Here is an 18118-nt window from a genome sequence, read left to right on the forward strand (position 1 = left end):
TTTCTAGCATTTTCTGTTTCCTTGTCCCATGCTGATGCACTTCACTGGAGCTGGATGTATGTAGTTTTTTACTCTGAGCTGCCCAATTGATGTACTTCCTGCTGATGTTACTCTGTTGTTAGAAATCTCACATTAGCCTTGCTAACCACTAGAGTACTGGCCTTTGGCCATATTGTCTGTAGAGATGCCAGGTGGCCATGCAATCGGCATTAATGTGTGATATAGTCCATTAGCCTCGAGTCTTTCTGAGGTTGGCTGAATGCTCCAGGAAGACTTTAAACAAAACACATTTATTGACTGAGGCAGAACTTTATTGCCTGAATCATTGTTGAACTGCCCTTGAACATTTTTATTTGTTAATGTACTTATTCATTTTTACTCTTTACATACTGTTGATTTCAGAATATTTTATAGTCTGTGAATATTATATTTGGCTACATAGTATTCTGACTTGTAAAATAGTCTATATTAAATCAGGAATCATTACATGTGTTTCCCATTTTCTTTCAATGTAGAACTATAGAAATTTAAGAAATTATAGAAAATTTAACTATACTCACAAAGAGAAGTAAAATGCAAACAATAATTATCTATATTATCTAGCTAATGGCCTCTAAATTTCAGGCAGAATATTTGGGGTAGGAAAAAATATGAATGTAGTAAATTGGTATAGCACATTAATATATAGATGTAATAATGTTTACTTAATAATTTGAAGAAGATTGTGGAATTGGTCTTTTGTAATATGATTTTCCAAGTTCCCTTAAAAAATTTACATTTATGAGTCTCTGAAAAGCTTCCTATTTTCTGTAATTCTATTGCCTCTTGGTATAAACATGTGTTTAAATCTATAGTTACATTTCATGTGTCATATATTTTCTATGTTCACAGAGATAGATACTATTTTTATATAGATGGTGACTTTAAGAAAAATTAAACACAATCTTATAGGATCTTCTGAGGTAATGATTGCTGCCTAATGATAATGTAAAAACCAGATCATCAAGGAGAAAAATATAAAACCATATGAACTAAAACTCAATCCACTTCTATAGCAAAATTCAGACAAAAATAAATGAGTACTACAAATTCTTTCTATGTAAGTGGGGAAAAATTTTACACCATAAGATCCATCCCTGAAACCCATGAAAAATATGGTAGAGACTACACAGGAAAGAAAACATGTATCAAGACCCTAAACATTTTGAAATACAGATAAAACTACCTTCAAAGTCAGAGCATCTCACTCTACATGAGAAAATACTGAGAACAGGGCTGACATGAGGTGGATTTTAAAATGGGATGCTGGAAAACCAAATGAGAGGAACTTAAGAGGATGCAGGACCTGCGGAGGCAATCTTAGGGGGACCACTTCCAAGAGATAGGAGAGTGACTTGGAAGGGAAATACAACCTTTGTGGTTAGGTTGCAAGGTGGAAAAAAAATATATCTAAGATACGTCCAGGGATAAGGGGACAGAAACTAATCACTCTCTGAAATCAATAAAGAATCACAATAATTATTTTTAAAAATCCCTCTTCACTAAAAAAGTGTAAATGATTAACAAAAGTGCAACAGTCAATATTAAGAAACAAAGTCATTCTCAAAATATGAAGCCAACTCAGACACCCAAAACTATTAACCTACCTGCTTAGAATCACTTCTTATTGTTCAGTATCTTCAAATAAACAGAAAATTTCTGACAAAACCTCTATAAAACACAAGAAGAAAAGAGAAAATGACAACGAACATTTCTATGATAAAAATCATCCTGATACCCTTACACACACACAAAGCAATATGAAGCAAGGGAAAAGCAAAACAGAATGCCTCAAACAATCCTTAAAGAAGTATTTGTAGAAATAAGTTAAATTGCATTACATCCAGAATTAGGCACAGGAAATAAAAAATGACAGAAATGAGAAATATATCACAACTGAGCTAATAGAACTCAGGTAAAAAAGAAAGTAAAGAAATAAATAAATTGAGAAATTACAAATGTGCTCAAGTGAGAATAATTTTGATTAAAGTATAATACAGTTTATTAAAGTCAATATTTAAAACATAATAAAGTGCAATAAATTACATATTGATGAACATGCCTTGATGAACAAAAATAAAAATAAAATAAAATTTAAAAATTTAATAAAGAAGTAAAATGATGATCATAGAGAAACTGATAGACGTAAAAGAACAAAAAGATACAACATTCATATAATTATTAAAGTTTCTGAAGAGTTAAAATAAAAAAGAAACAGAACTAATTGTTAAGAAAATGATGCAAGAAACTTTTCCCAAATAAAAGAGAAACTGAATTTATATACTGACAGTAATCGCAAACACCTGGCAAACTTTTTCACAACAGTCAATTACTTGGCACACCCAAATAAAATTAATAGACTTTAATATGAAAAAAAAAAAAAAAAAGTCCTCTGATTGTGTTGTCAAACAAGTCACTTACCTGAGAGAGAATTGGTCTGGCATCAGATTTGTTCATAGCAATATAGAAAGAAGGGCACGTTGAACAACATTTTCAAGAAACTCAATGAAAGAAAGTACAAGGCAGACATTTAATATCCAAACAGACCACTTCACATATTAAGGCAAAATAAAACTTTTAAATGTACAAGAATTTAGGTAATTCTGTACTCATTAAGTCTTTCTGATGAATCTAGAAAAGGAGGACCGTCACCAACCAAGAAATTACTGAGAAAATGTAAGATAACTACTGGTGAACTGCGAATTTATCTAAGACTCAAAAAGTAAGAAGACGACCAACAAGGGAGTTAAATGAAATGTTATATATTCTAACATAGTACAGAACTGGAAAAGATTAAAGAAGAGAATGGGCAAAAAAAAGAGGGGAAATAAAATAATATCATTGACTGTTTTCTTCTGGTTGAAAATAAAGATTATGTTTTAAAGCTCCCACACCAAATAGTGCAGGCCCGAGCAAGAAAAGTGTGATCAACAGATATTATAGGCCAGCACTTTGGGAGGCCGAGGCTGGCGGATAACGAGGTCAGGAGATCGAGACCATCCTGGCTAATGCGGTGAAACCCTGTCTCCACTAAAAATACAAAAAATTTGCTGGGCGTGGTGGCGGGTTCCTGTAGTCCCAGTTACTCGGGAGGCTGAGGCAGGAGAATGGCGTGAACCCAGGAGGTGGAGTTTGCAGTGAGCCGAGATGGCGCCACCACACTCCAGCCTGGGCGACAGAGCGAGACTCCGTCTCAAAAAAAAAAAAAAAAAAAAAGGAGGACAATATAAAAGAAATAAAAGGTATAAAAATATGATTAGAACAGAAATTGTAGCTTCCTAAAAACCAAAAGTAACACAAAAAGGAGCAAAGAAAATATACACAGAAGAAAATAAAAGCAGAAACAATAAATGCAAATGAAATATCAAGCTGAGTCTAAACAAATCGGCAATATCAATGGGTAAATTTAACTATTAGAAAAATAAAATGTATACATTGTCACACAAAGTAAAATACAGTTCCAAACTATATATTAAAAAAAAACACAAAAAATGATAAAATTAAAAAAGTCTTAAAAAGGAAGCATGGACAAATGTATTTTAGAAAATGCAAATTATGAGAAAGCAGGGGTTGTGATCCTGATATCATTCAAGGTAGATTCTGGGATAAAGCTTAACGTGTAGCAAATGACGACATTTTATAACAGCCTCAACTCTCAATATAAGCAAAGCAATTTTGAATATCTCTGCATCCAATAAGGCAGAAACCACCTAAAGTGGAAACTACAAAAAATAGAAGCAGCAGTAGACTGAAATACACTATTATCACAGGACATTAACACATCACTGAGTCAAGTGGGCAAAAAATAAGTAAGAGCATTATAATTTAATTCGTATGAATATATATCACACTTTCCAAGGTGATGATAAAGAATATACTCTCAAGCTCACATAGAACATCCAATGATCAAATATAAAGTAAAAAAAACAAAATTTCAATGAGTTTCAAAATGCAGATGTAACATTGGTAGCACTTTCTGATTACAGCTCGAAAAACTAGACATTCATATCAAATTGAAAAGGACAAAGCCATTTTATATAGAGATTTGCTGGAGTGCAGTGGCACGATCTCGGCTCACTGCAACCTCCGCCTTCCGGGTTCAAGCCATTCTCCTGCCTCAGCCTCCCGAGTAGCTGGGACTACAGGCGCCGCCAGCACGCCCGGCTAATTTTTTTTTTTTTTTTGTATTTTTAGTAGAGACAGGGTTTCACCGTGTTAGCCAGGATGGTCTCGATCTCCTGACCTTGTGATCCGCCCGCCTCAGTCTCCCAAAGTGCTGGGATTACAGGAGTGAGCCACCGCGCCCGGCCTTGATTTAAAAATTCTTAAACTGCTCATGGCTGAAAGAGAATTAGAAACCAAACTTACAGTATTTATATTAAAACTGACAAAACACGTGATATCAAAACATACAAGTTAAAGTTTAATCCATGAGTTGAAGAAAAATCATAGCATTTTATTATTCATATAAACACATATTAATAAAAGTAAAATAAGAAAAATGAATGAAAAATATTTTCAAATAAAATAAGAGACAGGCAACTTAAATAAAACATAAGTAGGGAAATAATATAGGTAAAAGCAGAAATTAAGACTGCTAAGGAAAAATAAAGGCAGTGGCTAAGGAACACGTGTGTGTATGTGAGTGTGTATTTATAGTAGGTCTATATAATATGCAAATCACTACCTAATCTTTAAAAGCAAGAAAGAAGAAACTAGAAATTTACAGAACAATACTTGTTAAGGAACAAATAAAATATATATAAACAGAGTATATTAGTAATTTTATGACTACTTTGCATAACTATGAAAATGAATTTCAAATCTAGATGAACAGTGCCTTGAAAAAATAACATTAACAAAAATGGATTACAGTAGAACTGGTTTAAACAGATAAATTTCTATGTAAGAAACAGAAAAAAAGGAAAGCTTAATTCTTTTCATTAAGAAGGTAAAATGTTTATATCTAAACCTGTTAAAGACAATTCAATAAAAGAAAATTACAGACTGATCTCACTGATAAATATGGATGCAAAACTTCTAGATAAATAGAATCTAGCAGAATATTAAAAATAATACATAATGACCAAGTGGAGTTTATTCCAGAAATTTTTACCTGGTTCAGTATTAGAAAATACATTTATATATTTACCCATTACAGTAGATCTAAGGAGAAAAATCATGATTATCTCCAAAGATACAAAAAAACCTGTAATTTTTATTAACATTATTAATATTAATGTACATATTATACACATATACATACATATGTGGAGAGCTACAGAGATGAAGTAAGATAATGATAATAACTGATGATTTTAGAATCAAGAGCATGTGATTGATTATATTTCCCTCTTTCAACATTTCCTTAATTTGAAATTTTAAAAAATGAGGGTGAATCATACAAACATTTTCAAAAACCTCAGGATAGATTCAACTCAATGGAAGGCAACTCTAACATAGCAGAGGCATTGCTTGTTTAATCTGTGTTCCCCAGAAAATCTCCAGGAAAAAGAAAGGTTTTTTTTAACATGTCAGTAAAATATTCATGGAATCAAGACTATTGAGAAGCACTTTGGCTGTAACATTTTCAAAATGCAACAATCTTTCTGCATTTGGGTTGCTACACATTATCTCAGTAAATTAAACTAGCCACAGATGACTGATTTAAATGGCAAATCCAGCTAACAACCAGGAGTAAACCTAATATTGAACATCAGTATGTTTCATAATCAAAATATGAAACACAACACATGTCCCACACCAGGTTATGATGGTCCAAAAGTGGTTAAGATTAAAGATTTTTTTTTTTTTTAAACTAAAAAGGAATTACAAATTTAAAAGGTAAACTAACAAAATAGACAAACATGAAACAGAAGAATTACCCCACGGTCTGCTTTATATATATATATATAATAACTCAGTATGTTGTAATGTCACAAAAGGAAATTATTTGTAATTTAAGTTAAATCATTTATCAGTTTTTTCCTTGATTTTCATATGATTTCATATAATTTTGTGTAATTCAAATTTGTAAAATAAGAAGTGAGATTACAAACACTGAAAAAATATCAGAACATAATATTCCTAGTTTTTTGTATAGGTTTATCCCTTTGTCTCTCATTATCTTTCTCTTTCTGTTTATGCTTACTTCCCTAATATATCTCTATAGTTATCATTCTCTATATGAAAAGTAAACATTTCTATTATAATTAAAAGAAAATTAAGTAATATACTTGGAGAAAAATGTGATTTATTCTTATTCTTCTCAAAGTAGAAAAGAAAAAGGAAAAGATGAGAAATTACATTGTCAGTGGGATGAAAAAGGGTCATGGGAGGGAAATTGGTCATACAAAATCCTGAGGACAGTTGATTAAATAAAATCTCTTCAGTTTAATCCATTGTCCTCCTATGCTCACTTTTAAGAATGAGATAAATTGGTCTCTTGTTAGAAACCATTTGCCATGTGACATGGCTAGTTTTAAGTACTATTCTTTCACTCATGTATTTTTAAGCTCACATATTGTCATTTTCTTAGTAGTATTCTTATAATTTATTTTTCTTATTTTAAAAATCAAATTCTAATGGGAAGACCACCAGATTGAGAGTTATAGAATCAGGTGGCTAGTTCTGGCTCTGAAGTGAATTACTATTATTAAGAACTCAGTCATTTCATTTATCTTGCCTTACTTATATCTGACAGAATTTTAAGTGAGAGGGAATAGATGAGACTGTACGTACATGAAATTTTGGATTCCAGTATAAATAATTCAGTGATTTCAAAAGAAATTAATTTTAAAGCAAATGATGTAAACACTTTTTTAAGACACTGGCTAAGTATCAAGCATCTGAATAAAATTTGTTAAGAAAATATATTTTAATGTTGTTTTACATGTATTTTATAGTTTAATCACATTCTGTCTTTTATAAGGAACAGTAAAGGGTATTAAGAGTAAAATACATTATTTTTTATTATTTCTATTGATCAAAGGAAAAACTTACAATGAATAATTAGTTACGTTGATAAAATATATGATATAAAATATAAAAATTTTATCTAATGCAATTATTGAGCTATGAAGCTTGATTCACTATCTCATATATTTAATTTATTAAAATAATAATAATAAAAGTAAATCCATACATTTGGAATTACTGAAATGAAACTTTCTGCCATTTAATTACATCTTTCAAAGTACTATAATCTCTTAATCACCATGAGCTTCTCTTTTATCCTAGTAATTGGCATTCATGCACATTGCATTCATATTACACTTTTCATGTCGAAAGTAAGGCTGACTGCTGAATTAGAGGCTTTTCAAAAGTAAAGCTTCTGCTCTTTCAGTTGATGATATATGAATCACATTGAATATCCCATCAAATATCACCCTTTGATGGCGTTAATCTATATGTTAATGGTTTTCCTATTTTTTGTGTGATTTCTTGGCTTTTTCATTAATTGAATACATTGCATTTGTGCAGTTTATATTGTTTAAAAGAAAATTTGCAAGTCAGTAAAGAGGACAGCATACTCTTTGATGACAGGGAAATTATATTCTGTAAAATTTGTGTTTAAATGATATATTCAAATTAGTTTAAAATGCTCCTTTGAAAGGGGATTTGTTTGTAATAGAAAGACTTCTGACAGAAATTGCAAACATATCATGATGGGGACAGACAGGCAGAGTAAATACATTGTATAAAACTACTGCATAAGAAGAACTCTATAGGGTCAGTTTTATTTTAACATTCACAGAGAGAAACAAGCTCAGAGGTTTCAGGTCAAATATCTAGGTCGTAGGCTGTATTGTAAACACAACTCTACATTTAGAGTACTGAAGGTTCAGGGTTTGTCCAAAATTACCCCACAGCTGGACAGACACAAGGAAGACACTAAAATGTAAGGTAACAAATAGAACTTCTGGGCCATTAGGTAACAAATAGAACTTCTGGGCCTTCTCTTCTTGGAAGCTTGTGATGTAATAATGGCATAGAGTTAATGAGAAAATGAGTCAGAGGGACTTATCAGGAATTTAATCACTGGAACTCAAGGCAGCTCTTTATCTTATAAATAAAGAACATAGATTATGAAACACAAACCTGAGTTTACTCTGCACTCATTTCTATCTAGCTGTGTACTCTCTTGGTTGAGCTAGTTTTAAACTTCCTATGCCTCAGTTTCCACATCTATAAAATAAGGATAATATGTCTATGTAATACGTTTTTAATATGTGCAGACTAAATGAGGTGATGCATATTAAGCGCTTAACACAGTTGTTTGGCCGATTAATTACAACCAATATTATCATTATTAAGATAACGTTGAGACTATTTACAAACTCAATATTACACTAAGTATATCAGATATTGACACGGCTACCTAAATATCCTCCTCTGTCTGCTCCCAATTGACCAAGCTAAGACTGAACAAACAGAAGTTATGTGGGTTCATTTGTCAAAATTAAGTGCGTATAATTGCAAATATTTGATTGCTTTGGTCTTAAAATTTGGAATGAATGTGTACCTAATTAATTCTATACAGAAGTATAGTCACCATATACTTCCAAGTCAATGGGTTGATGCTTAAAATTTTTTGTATAATTGGGGTTTCATTTATTTTTAAAAGTTTCAAATTATTGTACAGTTAACTATATTTTTCCTTCTAATAAATTAAATATGTCAACCAGGCTAAGTCTCACTTGACTTTGTGTCTTTTTCCTTCTCTCAGAGGGTATTCACCATTAACTAGATGGACTTTCCAGCATTTTTACTATACATTCACATTTTACATGTGTGGTTGTATGTTTCTTCACATGAAAGATTTACTGCTTGAACCATTCTGCTTCATTTTTCACTTACTAACATGTCTCAAAAACATTTCTTTTTTGTACATATAGATCTGCCTCCTTTGAAATTGCTCCAAAATTCTTAAACCACAATATACCTTTGGTGTGTAGACAAAATGTGCTGTACATCTTTTAGATCCTCAAATTGCCCAATCTAGTTTAAAAGTTAGTCATAGACACATATTTAAAATGCATGTTAAATAATGCTCATTTTGACTTATAAAATCAGTCTCTCAGATACCCTACCCATGCCTTGAGTATCTCTTGAGGGAGAAAGATATGGATTAAGAGTATGGTTCTTTTAATCTCACATTTTAGGAGAGAATTGGCATCTCTGGCCATAACTTTCTAGGCTTCCTCTAGTCTCTAGAGCAATGTTGCATGCTAACCTGGTGCTGTCAGCCTTGCGGATGCTCAAAATTAAATATAAGAAAGAGATTAACTTTTCATCTGTTTCTATTATCTTCCTCAAAGTTCATTAGCCCTCTGTCTTCTATATATTTTCCTCAATTAAACACTGTGTGTCTGCCACTTCATTTATTCAGTCCATTGGTCCAGGATCCAATGATTCTCTCTCATGCAGCTTCATCACCTTCAACTATAGCAGGCACCATAATGAGTTCAGTTTTTCTCAAGTTAATGTCCATAGTGCAGATAGACTGAAGGTGAGGTGAGAGATAAAAACCTAAGAGCCTATCTCTGACAGACTATACTGCATAGCCAAGTGAATGTTGCCCCTGGAGAAGAGGGTATATTAATGAACAATTCGTAGCAACACCTCATCTCTTGTTTACCTAATTTTTCTCTTCCTCTTTAGGCCAAAGACCTGAAAGAAGTGTTCTCTTAATATCCCTCTCACCATTTTACTTTTCTGCCTCTCTCATTTTGTCTTTTTTTTTTTTCAGATTGTCATTTTCTGCAAAAGGAACAACTATAACTTTACTTGCCCCAAGTCATAACATTGATAGTACTTTAGAGTGACCTAGGTGTCATCTGTGAAAGGAGTTTATTCTCTACACTGTAGAGGAAATCTGAACAGGATCTCATAACCTTTATTATCACAAACTCTGTTACTGGTAAATAATCTTGCTTTTACATATCAGAAGCTATTATTACCTTCATGTTTGCTATTTGTATGATTTTTTACTTCTCTTCAAAGAGATGGAAGCTTTGGGTGAACTGAAGTAAAGTGGTCAGAATTTTTAAAAAGAGAAAAGCATAGCTTTTCAAAATCGCATTCACTTTTATCTATCCATTCTCTTCATAATGAAAAATCTTGAATATTCTTACTTTTTCTTATTAAAACCAGTTTGCAATAAATATCCTCGTATATGCTCTCTGTATACACACACACACACATACACACACACATATGAGATAGTTTCCATAAATTAGACAATAAGTAATGGGATTGCAGGATATGAAGTCCTTTTTTTCTTCACTTCTTTACCCGTAGACACAGTAACTGTACTAATCTATAGTACATCAAGCAAAGTTCACCTTCACCAACACACGTTAGCAAACTTAAAACATCAATTTTATTGTTAAAAATGTTACCTCACTGATATATTTTCTGCTTATATCAGTTAGAATGTTTTTGTTTGCAAGTTGTAAACATTAACTCTCCTTAATCTAACAATAGGAAACGTATCATATAATGAAAAGTTTCAGAACCATGGTGGCTCTAAGCACAATATAGCCAATGGTCCAAATCCACTTGTCTGCATTTCCCTATGTTCTGCCTTGCTCCATATGTTTGCTTTGTCCTCAGGCTAGATCTCATCCTGGTCATTTAATGACAACAGAAATTTTAGCTTTCACATCCAGAACCAATAGTGTCCAGAGGCATAAAAAAGGCAATTTATCCCCTATGTACTTGTTAAGAGTAAAAAAAAAAAAAAAAATCCCAGCAGTCAGTCCTCTGCTTCCAACAACCTCTCAATAAACATTGGCAAAAATAGCCTAAAAAATAGCCTAATGCGTAAACCTCTCACTGGCAAAGAATTATTTTATTCTATACAAATATAAAGGTATTTTTACCCTAGAGAAACTAGCTCCTCTGGCCTTTCAAGAGGTGCATGGCCATGAAGAAGAGTGGAAATTGGACTAATGAGAAATCCTGTTATGAAAGATTTCAGGACTGCAGACATGAATGTTATCCAGGCAAGCAACAGTTTTTGTTATATTTTTTACAAGAATAAAATGGAAAACAACTTCCCCTTCTAAAGATATCCCAAATGAAGAATAAAAAGGATTCAAACAGAAAAACATTTTGGCATTGTATTAAATATACCAAGAGAACTAAACACACTTGAGGATAGAATCCATAGACTGTCCTGACACAAAAATTTAATTTATAAAATATTAATTTTTTTAAATTATAGTCATGTGATCACCAAAATATTTTATGAAAACATTCATAAAATTCATAGAGATTATATGTTATAATTCTTAAAATATGGGTAGGGCTTAAACATGTATCTGCTATACAAACCAATTACTAAACAACATGTGTATTTTAAAAAATTAGGAAAATTAGAACACCAACATTGTAAGTATCAGTGTCTGGCCACTGGTAACAAAATGGGTCATTCAATGAAGTTAATTCTGTTTCTTCTTACCACTGAAAATATATTTAAAGGTAGATAAAATATCTCCCATGAAGCTCACATTTTAGAAGAGACAGACAGTAAATAAATATTCAAGTAAATAGATAATGAATTGAATGGTGATAAATACAAGAAGGGTGGGAAGGAAAAAAAAAAAAACAAGGAAGAGGAATTACCAGATTAGGGCTGGGTGTTATTATTTTGTTTAATACATATGGTGATTGGCTCAGGATCCCTTACTTGTAAGAAGTGAAGAAAGGAGTCATATAAATATTAGTGCATTTTACAAGTCAGGTAGAGAGAATGGAAAAAAAAAAAAAGGAAAGAAAAAAAAAGTTAAGCAACATTTTCTAGATTAGATAGAAAAAAGAATGCCACAATGGTAGAATTGTTCACTTTGTAAATGCTATTTTTACTTATTCTTAATTTTTTTATATTCAAGACCTAGTTGTAGAAGCATGAAATAACATATAAAAATTTCACTACTTATTGAAACTTTCAGCTACATTCTAACTCCACTCCCCAAGGATATTGTAGCAAAGGAAAAATAATGGATACATCTGGATATAAATTTTTATGAAACAAGATTTCTTTCTATATTTTAATCTACACCACTAGCACTTCTTAGGCACATCTTCAGGCTTGCTACAAATTGTACCATTTTTTCAGTGACAGTTTATGAACATTAAAATAAAGTGCTAGGAATAAAAATGTGTCAGAGCTTATAAAGCATTCTTTAAGGGAAAGACATAGTATGTCTGTCATAATTGAGTCACTAGAAACAGGGATCCTACAATGGGTAAAGACAATTATCCAAGTTCTAGTATAATATCTTCCATGTAACTCCTCATATGACTCAATTTCCTTTGAATTATTCATAAGGTCAGTTCAATAAGGGTATGCATATAAAACTTTTAGAATACAGTATATGCTCAAGCAATGGTTGCTGTTGTTATTGTGATATCTATTATTCTAGTTCACACTTAATAGACATTTTTGAGATTTCTACTTTTTCCCCTACACATTGTGATGCTTAAGGTGTCCATGTAAGAAACATACATGTCCTTATCACATAAAACTCAGAAATTTCTCCCAAAAATACAAGAAACTATAGATGGAGAGGGTTGACATATTCATATTCTTTCACTCCTAGAACAGCATCTTCGTAGGTCCAAATGAATCTTCTCTTACTTAGGAGAAACTCTTAACTCTCACTTTCTCTTCCTGGGTATCTCCACCGGCATTGGCTTCACCTGTAGTACACTTCAGTGTGTTAAATGTGAGCTTATTCCTAGGAAATGCATTTTCATCTATGTGTGCGTGTGTGTGTGTGTGTGTGATGAGAGAGATATAAATGATATTCTGCTGAAGATGTTAAAATAAAGAAATTGACTCCATTTTTTGATATTTGTTGACAGCTTTTAAGCTGTCAATGGAAAGCAGGAGCGCTCTCTCCTCCGGTGTTGATGGGAGGTTCAAATCATTTAAGCTACTTTCCATGCATGGCAACACCCACGCTTGCTCCACCCACTAACTGCCACAAAAACTACAAGTTAATCTCCTTCCTTAGGTCTCTTAGCCATTTTTTGATCAGTTTGTGAGTCACCCTCCCCTCCTCAGGATGCTTTATTAGTGTGACATTATCAGTCTTGACAGGGCAACCAGATGTTGGGTGAGGAGCCATCTTATTTACTTATTTACTTATTTACTATTTACTTATTTTGGTAAAAACACACCTTTTTTTTTTTTTTTTCTTTTTCTGCTTAAAAAAATTATGTAATGATACAAGCATACACACTGGTGTTTTAACATCGAGGTTTTTACTTCTGACTGACGCATAGTATTTTGTAGTGTGTGGTAAAACGCAACACATTTTACTTATCTGTATCCCTGTTGGAGGATACCAGTTGCCACCAATTTTCTACCACTACAAAAAGTGTCAGGATAAATATTTGTACATTTCCTTTCATGACCCTAATTAATATGACTTGGGGATATATATCTAAGACAGGCTCAGGCTATTCATATCCTTTTTGTCTATTTCTATTTTTCTATTATTGCTTTTTCATTTGCAGGATTGATTTGCATATGTTAAATATTATATTCTAATTTGGTATATCCATATATCTTCTCCCAGGCAAAGGCCTTCTTAATTTTAACGTAAACAAATTCACATTTTTCTTACCATTGAAGCTAAATGGATCCCATTTAAAGTGTAGTTTCTCATGCTATCTTAACTAAAATCTTCCTAGCATTTTGACCTCCATCTGGAGTTCATATTTTTATTTAGTATAAGGTAAGGATCTAGGTTCATTCAGTCTCCAAAGGTGATACAGTTTTTCCAGAGTTAAATAGGAAATGTATATCCTCTCTCTATATTGATTTTAATAATCTCTTTATCATGTATCAAGTTACCATGTAAACATGAGACCGGTCTTTTCTTTTTTTCCTATTCTACACCATTGTTTTGTATTCTATGGTTTATTTTTTTCCCCATTCTACACCATTGTTTTGTATTGTTTTTCCTATTCTACACCATTGTTTTGTATTCTGTGGTTTGTTACTGGGTAGTAATATTTAGTGGTAGCCACCATGCTTTTTTCAAATATTAATAATCTATTTAAGATATATTTTATTTTTATTTTTAAATACAAATAACCGAAGTTGCATTTAGTTGCTAGTTTAACTCAACAAGCAAATATCAGCCATGTAAATCATGAATGTGTAAAATCTTTTATTTATTCATATAATTTTAATTGGGTATTATGATATTTGTTTATAGAGTTAATAGTTATAAAATTTTCCTGATGATGTCAATTATTTCCTAAGGTCTTAGAACTTTCAATACTATTTACAGTTGTGCATTAACATCATATTCTATAATACAGTAAAACCATATGGCAATGCACCAAATACAGGTTTAAGACACGAGGTGATTGGGTTTTTTTGATATTCCCATCAATTCCCATTCACAAACAGCGGTGTAATAAAAATAATCATAGTTTTTATCTTTCACAGGGTGAAAGGGAACATGAAAAAGATGGGAATGTCCCTGGATAAATGTTAGGCAGCTCCAGAGAGGGAGACAGTCTGTCCTTGAATCATTACTATTATCCCTGCACAATTTTCTTGGATTTGGAGAAAGCTATAGGTAATATACAGGTGAATATTTCTCAAGTTACTTCTGTTGTTCTTTTTGGAAGGCTCTGCATGCCACAGCTCAAAAAATCATTCATATCAAAGTTGAAGCCAGAGCAGACAATTGCCCACTGGTGGAGTCAAGCCATTTAAACCCAGCAGCAGAATTATGAGCACCTGGTAGCCTGTCTGCTCAATTTCATTGGGTCATTTTATTAGCTAATTTTATTGTGATATTGAATTATATGTGATTTAATTGTTTACACTATTTACCTTACTATGACAGGCCTTACTATATTTTCCAATTGCATTTTGCTGGTGCAGATAGGTTCATCTTTCATTTGGCTGAATATTATTATTTTCTCCCAAACACTTGAGTGACTTTTTAATTTTGTTAGGTTTTTCACAATGAAGTTCATATTATCTTCAACTAATGGAAGTTTCATATATCGCTTCCATTATTTTATTTTCTATTATCTTATAGCACTAACAAGTATTATTTTTAAAAACAGCAATGAGATCAAACATCTCTGTATTTTTCTGACCTCAAAGTGAATATATCTAATTTTTGTTCCTTTTAGTATGATGTTTGCTGAATGTTTTTGGCATGTAGCCATTGTTAAACTAAGAATATTCCTTTGTCTTCCAAATTTTCTAAGTTTTTTCTTTCCAACAGATGATGTTGAATGTTATGAAATTCCTCTGCAAATTAATAACTTAACATTTTGACCATAAATTCCTCTCTTATGAGACATGTTCTTGGCATCATATCCCTAAAGTTCAATCACCCATAAATGAAGTTTCTAAAATATCGAAATTTAACAATATTTTTAATAATCGTAATCAAACTAAGAGACAAAGTTCAATATGAAAATCAGCAGATGCATTTTTAATCTCCCCACCTACAACAGGTAAATCCAAACTGCCTCAGAATATACAGTTGCACTTTTCATTTTGGCTGAAACCATAAAAAATTAATCTAAAAGTAAAGATAAAATTATATTCTTTAGATAAAATTAAAAGCAAATATGAATATGCATTAAAGTTACTTTTTATTTGTCACCCTTTGTGATTATTCACATATCCATGACTAGATACATATATAAAAATTTAATAAAATTACTTGATAAAGAACATGTCTTAGATTTTAACATTTTTAACTGTAAATGCTCCTATAAATGTACTTTTAAATGGCCTAACTAGCCTTTTTATGAATGTCAACTGCAAATGTTCTTGTAAATGTCAATTTCTAAGGTTCATAAAAATAGATTTTGAAATGTTCTTTCAAATATCACTATGACTGGAACTTAGTGATCAGGAGAATGGAAATGTTTGAATTGCACTTCATTAGGTTTTACCAAATCTTAAGTAGTCATAAGTCCTGTTGTGAAACAAGCCCAGTAATTGATGATATAAAGAATTTACCTATTTGTGTGTAGAGTATTTAGAACCTCCCGGGAAGAAAAAATGATTGCATAATAAATAAAATTCAAGATGATATAATAATGTACAATAAATGTAAGATGACTCTGAAGAAGAGAAATATGTGTATGAGTTTGAGAAAAAGATGTAGGGGTTTAACTGAATATTCAAGAATGTAAAAAATTAGCAAAGTAAATGAGTGCTTGGAGTAAATGTACATAATTTTTATGCCTTCATACTGCATTAATACAATAATATATTTAAAAGATACATATGTATCTTTAATTATTATTATTGTAGTAACAATGTTTTTGATAGTTACTGATATTGGAGGACAGAGATAAACTCTCTTTTTATTTCTGTCTGTACCATATGCACAAATGCACATAAAAGCATACATTTTTATTATTTCTAAATTGATTGCATTAAATATTTAATGGATTATTGGCTTCATAGTCTTCTTCATGTGATTTTTTAATACTCAGTGTAATAGGAACATAAAAATAATGCTATTAACAATTCCCCTTGCATTGACCTAGAGTAATATAAGCCTGTTACAGTGATTGTATATTCTGGTGAACTTGTATTGCTTTCATGGCCTTCTTTTTTATATTTTTCAGATTTATAATGCTTAAGTCTTGGCCAATATGACAACAATGGGAACAGAAACATCAACATGCCTGACCATTGCCTTCAAAATATGTATGTGTATTGATAAGAACATAAGACAATTATGGGAAGTGGGTGATCTAAACTTTCAAAAAATTCAGATTAAGAAATACTTTTACCACTAACATTTAAGTAATGCTATTCTGTAGTTATGGAAATGTGTGATTACCGAAAAAAAAAGAGAGAGAAAAAAAATGATGGAGAGTGACATTGTGAATTTGCTTTACATTTATTGGTAGCACTTTTATTGCTTGTATTTTAATGTAATCATGTAATATATAGCCTTCATAGCATAATATGAATGCTTTTAAGATGGGCCTCTCAGACATTATGACAAAGTTAGCAAGGTCACGTCATCATCAGTAAAGTTTCTAGAATACAGAAGCATTAATTGCTTCAGTGGATTTAAAAATAAAGTGATTTATTTTGCTCTCCAATTTCCTACCTGTGTGTACCTCAGTTATTAGTATGTGTGGACAAATTGTCCTCTAATCAAATTTTTCAAGCCATCTTTATTAAGAAGTCAGTAAAACAACTTATTGAAATGCAGATTGCATTGATTTGCTTCAAGTTATTGCAAGGTAAGAGGAAACAGTTATCTTAGGGTAAATCAATATAATCTACATTAAAGTACATTGTCTCTTAGAGTGCCAGGAAATATTCAGTGATCTCCATTATAAAAGTAGTCATTGTGACCACCTTATGTTGCCTATCCTTAAATTTATGTCCCTTGCTCCTCAAAGTAAGCAAGATTGTAAACTTTCTCAGAACCTAAATTTAGTTTCCACTGAGTTTCCTCTCAGTGCTTCTAGTTTTTAGTCAGACAGGGAATCTCACTGCTTGGTTAACGTTATCGTAAAGAAATACGAATATCAGAATTCTAAAATATCATTTCTTTAAAGTAAGAATGTTTTTATATCACTATTTCAAAATGTATACATTTATTATGATTTTGGTTCCCATGAAATTGTGGCTTTATAAAATATTAACATCTCAAAAATAAATTTGTGGGTTTTTTTTCTCATAATTTTTCTTTAAAAGTCGTTACTAATGATGGCAGGTGATCCTTAACATTCCTGCTCTGGCATGCCAAAAGAGTGTAACCACTTAATGAGTTCTTCTTGGCCAATCCTCAGATAGAACCAATTTTTCAAGACTGGAGAATTGCAATAGAGAGAGAGTTTAATGCACTTAGAGACAGCTAAATGAGAGACCAGAGTTTTATTATTTCTCAAATCAGCCTCCCTGAAAACATGGAGGCTAGGAGTTTTCAAAGGCAGTTTGGTGAGCAGGGGGCTAGGGAATGGGTGCTGCTGATTGGCTGGTGATGCAATCCTAGGGGTGTAGAAAACAGATCTCATAGGCTGAGTATGCTGCTGGGTGGGGGCCAAAAGA

At 31.8% G+C, this 18118-nt stretch overlaps 1 long non-coding RNA gene across 1 annotated transcript; it reads left to right on the plus strand.

Moving 5' to 3' along the window:
* The first annotated feature begins 14517 nt into the window (after window positions 1-14517).
* Window positions 14518-16940, plus strand: LOC135970818 (uncharacterized). The gene is made up of 2 exons (XR_010586668.1): window positions 14518-14656; window positions 16675-16940. It is a non-coding gene; the product is annotated as an uncharacterized lncRNA (long non-coding RNA).
* Window positions 16941-18118: the final 1178 nt, after the last annotated feature.

The sequence above is a fragment of the Macaca fascicularis genome, chromosome 5 (genome assembly GCF_037993035.2).
Source record: "Macaca fascicularis isolate 582-1 chromosome 5, T2T-MFA8v1.1".
In the NCBI taxonomy this organism is placed as follows: Eukaryota; Metazoa; Chordata; class Mammalia; order Primates; family Cercopithecidae; genus Macaca; species Macaca fascicularis.